Source organism: Leptodactylus fuscus, chromosome 8 (assembly GCF_031893055.1).
Source record: "Leptodactylus fuscus isolate aLepFus1 chromosome 8, aLepFus1.hap2, whole genome shotgun sequence".
In the NCBI taxonomy this organism is placed as follows: Eukaryota; Metazoa; Chordata; class Amphibia; order Anura; family Leptodactylidae; genus Leptodactylus; species Leptodactylus fuscus.
In genome coordinates this window covers 65,644,363-65,650,153 of record NC_134272.1, presented here as the reverse complement: position 1 = coordinate 65,650,153, position 5,791 = coordinate 65,644,363, and positions in this window count along the sequence as shown.

Sequence of the window (5,791 nt, the reverse complement as noted above, 5' to 3'; positions counted from 1 at the left end):
AGTACACGGACCCCATACACTATAATGGGGTCCGTGTGCTTGCCGCGAGATCTCCGCAGGGAACATGCGGACAGGAAAGTACTTCACAATCTACTTTCATGTCCGCATGTTCCGTGCGGAGATCTCCCGGCAAGCACACGGACCCCATTATAGTCGCAATGCAAATGTGTTTGGTAGTCCGTTCAGGGGTTCCCCATGCGGACTCCCCGAATGGATTACCGAATGCAGATGTGAACCAAGGGTAAGGCTAGTCTAAGGTTGAGGCTTAAACTAGACACAATTGTAACAACCAACTACCGCAAAACCCCTTTAAAATAGACACAACTGTAATAACGCTCAACTTTTTTCTGGGATCAGGATACTGATGTTCTATCCTAGAACTAGTATGTATGGTAGGTAAGTATCAGTGGGCTGGCAAGGGACACAAAGCCGCATAAGTAGCTTGGTTTTCCTTTCTTAAGTCCAGGAATACCATATGGGATCTGTAACAGGTGACCTCGTACAACTGCATTTTTATTTGAATAGGGAGATGTGGGTAAGACAATGTCAGACATCTCTACCAGTGCTTTGGTGGAACAAAAGGTCAGGCTTGTCAAAATATGGTGGCCAGGCTGTTCCCTTACACGTAATTATCTAATGTGTATGGGCACCCAGAAAATGACCCTAATTTCTTGATGTGGTATTTACTTTGATGAGTCAATGGGACAGACCCTTTTAATTTGTCTAATTGTTGCCTGGAGCTAAAAAGAGGGGACGTGTCCCACATTAGCCTGCCCATGTTCACCCTTTCACCCTGTATCCCTCTACAGGTAGCTGGGATTTCCATATCTCCAATCTCCCTAACAATCCAACCTCCTCCCTAGCCCAAAATAAAGACAGTTTATTTTCTCTCGCCTTTGAAGGTCTAATTAGGAGCAGATCAAATGATAGGGATCAAATATTCACCTTCTCACCTCCGACCTCCTACCGTACGGGATTATCCGCCTAGGATCGCACTATCCCTAGCAGTGACACCAAACTATTTAACATCACATAGCAGGGCAGTAACAAAAAAAAGCTTTGGCAGGCCGCTGTGCAATTACAAACAAGCCGACAAACATTTGGATGGCTCTGATGATTACCGTGTCCTGTGAGTGACATGATGGGAAATTTATATTACAATAATCTGCGTAATACTGCATAGCAATGTAACATCCGCAATATGAATTCATAATGTGTGCAAAGACTGTGAATAACCGCCGCATAACTAAAGTTCACTAATGGCAACATATGCCAACATATGGCGGCATAAAATAATGAACCAGCAGCACAACTACAGGATAATACACAGAATGTCTGTGTGTCTAGGACTTGGGTCTGTTCATTTAAACTTACTCGACCGTGAAAACAAAATGATCTTTTGTCATATATAATATTAGGTTCCAATCTATAAAATGATTGCGTATGATTCTTGAATTGATAGGGCATGTATATTAAGGTCAGTGGCACCTTGCATATTTCATTACGGCTAAGGCCCCACGTAGCAGGTCGCAGCAAAAAAGTGCTGCAGGAAAAACTATGGCGGCAACAGATAGTCCGCAGAGGAAACCTTTCTGCTTCCATTATACCTATAGGGAAACCGTCAGCATTTCCGTAGATATAATTGACATGCTGGGATTTCTAAAAATGCAATAGTTTTTGCTGCATCATTTATGCCATGTGGGGCCCCGGCCTAAGCATATACTGATCCTACAGTTCCCCTCTTTTATTTCTGAAAAATGTTACAATTTATACGCCTCCCATTACAGCTCCCCTATGGCATTAGGTTTACTTATGTAACTACATGTCACTTGCCAACCCGCTGATACATATCGACAGGACATACTAATCCTAAGGATAGGCCATCAGCGTTGTTACACTTGTGTCTGCTTCAAATGGGTTGTGCAGGTGTTTTATACAAATTACTTTTTCTTAGGATAGGTCATCAATATCAGATTGGTGGGGCCCTAAAGGGTATTGCTGCTCTTCCATTTAAGATTTTATGCCATGAATAATATTTTTCTCTATCCATACAATAAATTGCTGATCAGTAAGGGTGTGACTACTGAGACTGCCACTGAGAACGGGGGGTGTTATATAAAAGGCCAAACCCCCATGGATGCAAACACACCCCTGCTCCCATTCATTTTAGTAGATGCACCCAAGATAGCCAAAGCACAGCATTGATGTGGGCTGGGGGTGGGGGGGTGGTAGCTACATCTGGGTTCAGCCATTTCCTATGGCCACATTAACAACATGGATGAAACCACCCCTCCCCTTCTCAGGATCGGTGGGGTTCTCAGCAGTCAGACCCCCATCAATTAGCAACTTATCTTCTATCCTGTGGGTAGAGGATGAATATTATTTGTGACATAACCCCTTTAATGTGAATCGAGAATATGAGAGATCTACAGTACCATTCCAGGCAGCTGCACAGTAGATGGGCTAGTGCTAATTTTAGGGGGCCATTACAGCCTGTTCAATCAGCTGATCTAGTCCTACCCTGACCTATCTGATACTGATGACCTGTCCTTAAAGGAGTTATCCAGTTTTTTTCATGGAGGCCGGGGAACGTGGAAAAAAAACATACTGACGTATCCCTGGCACTCCGGTGTTCAAAGCTGCTGTCCAGTCCTATGCCACCCTTGGGTGGTTCTAGTTAAAGTACTCGCCACAAATGACCGCTGAGGCTAATCAGCAACCTCTGTGACCTAAGTAAGGACCACAAGATGTCACTCACACACATCACTTGCCCTGTGTCCTTCCTTAAGCTTCTGAGGCCAATCACGTTTGGCGAGGCAATCGGCAAAAGCCCTGGGGTGTCACAGGACTGGACCGCAGCCTGGGATACCAGACCACAGGGGACAGGTGAGTATGTTTTTGTTTTTATTATTTTTGACCTTCTGAGGTCCCCTTAACCCCTTAACGTAAGGCCCCACGTTGCGGAAACACAGCTTTTTTTGTTGCAGATTTTGTTGTGGTTTTTTTGAGCCAAAGCCAAGATTGGCTACAAAAGGGATGGGAAAGATATAGGAAGTTATTATATGTCTTCCTTTTGCTCAATCCACTCCTGGCTTTGGCTCAAAAAAAATGCAACAAAATGTGCAAGAAAAAAAGCTGTGTTTCTGCAACGTGGGGCCTTAGCCTTAAGTACATATTAGTCCATGGAGGACTGACTAGACTGGACATGCTTGCTATACACTGAAAGCTGTAAGAAATACTAGGTTTGCACAGGTTTTCAGGCTTTGGTTGGTCCAGTTCAAAGACTGTGTGCAAATATCTTAAAAATAAGGAGGAATTGGAAAGGTTTTTTATCTCTTCATTGTACAGTTATTTATAAAGCACTGGGAAAAAATCAATACATATTTCTGTACATGGATTAAAATATTACAAGAAATATTGGAAGCTGCACCTTTAAATCACATTCATGCAACTCATTCAATGATATGTTAATATCACCATTAACCCTTAATATTCAGAAGCAGTTGTCCTTATGCTTATTGTTATTACTGTAGCCACTTAACAGCTATTTGGTTAAATTACTGCAGTGTCTATTATGGTCCAAGATAATACTCCAAATAAGGGTATATTCACACGATACAGATTTGTTGCAGACATTTCTGAAGTTCCCCTCATCTAAATGAAGTTCTTTTGGCAGCAAGCATATTGAAGACCCATCTGTAAACCCCATTTAGATGAGCAAGACAGTCACAGAAATGCCTGCAATAAATCTGTTGCATGTGAACTCGTGCTTAGAAGAGACCTAGTTTCTTAGGCAAGAAATAATCGGTGCTTTACAGAGAAGAAACTTCACTTTTGTGCCTCATCTTGGAACCTATCAGTGATGAAGTTGATTTTCAAGTGTGCCAGGAATAACAACATTAGTCCACACTGGTTGTTGTTATTCAGAGTAAAGGACTGGGCTGGACTGTCCCCCCTCCCACTCCATCTATTTAGAGAGACAGTAAGGTGGGCATCTCTAGCTCAATTATTCACCATGTTCCCACCCCTGCTATTAGCACTGGGACAAGTGACATGGGAAGCTGAGCCCGGAACATATCGATTAACCTAGGGCTGTGTCACAGAAGCGGTTTATCACCGGTCTATTCATAAGCCCACCGGATATTACCCAGATTCTGGGGTGCAGGGGGTTAACAGCAGGCAGCCAGGAGAACAAATAACTACACTCTGGGAAGTCAGGGGTTAAAGAACGTTCTAAGGAAAACTTTTACTCACAATATTTACACTTAGAATTCTGCAGGATTTACAAATGTTACTTTTAAGAAAATCAATACAATAAAACCTAAGAATGTCACATATTGACCCCTGCCCAGAATCTCACATATCTCCAGCTCTTCTAGCCTCTGGAAACATTGACATACATTTGAGTGAAGGATAGTATCACAATTTTTGTTACTTTTGCACTTTTCTCATTATGTGTGTATAGTTTATATTGCCACCACCATACAATATATTCACTAGCCATAATGCACATTGTAAAGTTTCTTAGTTTCATATTGAATCAGTTACTCCATCACTGGGGGTGACTGTGTGGGTTACTCATCCTGGCACGTTTGGGGTGTCCATGAAGGTCCAAACTCCCTATATGATGCCCAGGTTCTATACTGTTACTGATGCCCAGTTTCTATAATGTTACTGATCCCAGTTTCTATACTGTTTCTGATGCCCGCTTTCTATAGTGTTACTGATGCCCAGTTTCTATAGGGTTACTGATGCTCGGTTTATATAGTGTTACTGATGCCCATTTTCTATAGTGTTACTGATGTCCAGTTTATATAATGTTACTGATGCCCATTTCCTATACTCTTACTGATGCCCAGTTTCTATAATGTTACTGATCCCAGTTTCTATACTGTTTCTGATTCCCATTTTCTATAGTGTTACTGATGCCCAGTTTCTATAGTGTTACTGATGCCCAGTTTATATAGTGTTACTGATGCCCATTTCCTATACTGTTACTGATGCCCATTTTCTATAGTGTTACTGATACCCACTTTCTATAGTTTTACTGATGCCCATTTTCTATAGTGTTACTGATGTCCAGTTTCTATAGTGTTACTGATGCCCAGTTTCTATAGTGTTACTGATACCCACTTTCTATAGTATTACCGATGCCCACTTTCTATAGTGTTACCGATGCCCACTTTCTATAGTGTTACCGATGCCCACTTTCTATAGTGTTACTGATGCCCAGTTTCTATAGTGTTACCGATGCCCACTTTCTATAGTGTTACTGATGTCCACTTTCTATAGTGTTACCGATGCCCACTTTCTATAGTGTTACTGATGCCCAGTTTCTATAGTGTTACTGATGCCCATTTTCTATAGTGTTACTGATGCCCATTTTCTATAGTGTTACTGTTGTCCAGTTTCTATAGTGTTACTGATACCCACTTTCTATAGTGTTACTGATGTCCACTTTCTATAGTGTTACCGATGTCCACTTTCTATATTGTTACTGATCCTGTGGAGAGTCATTTACAAGTACTTGATCTCTCCCATTGCTCAGTTCTGCTCATTATTTATTGGCCTTCAAATTGTTCCTAGTCTTTTGACATCCAATTTACAAGTTTGGGGACTGTTTTGTCCTCCCCTTTGTCCTGTAGAAAGAATCCGTGTTGGAGATGCTTTGAAAAGCCAAACATGAGAGGCAGGCAATGAAAGGGGACAGGGCTGGGGGGCTTTTGATTCCTGCGGGAGAGTCAATAGTTACTTTACATAATTGCAGGAGAGAGTTTCAAAGCCACAATCA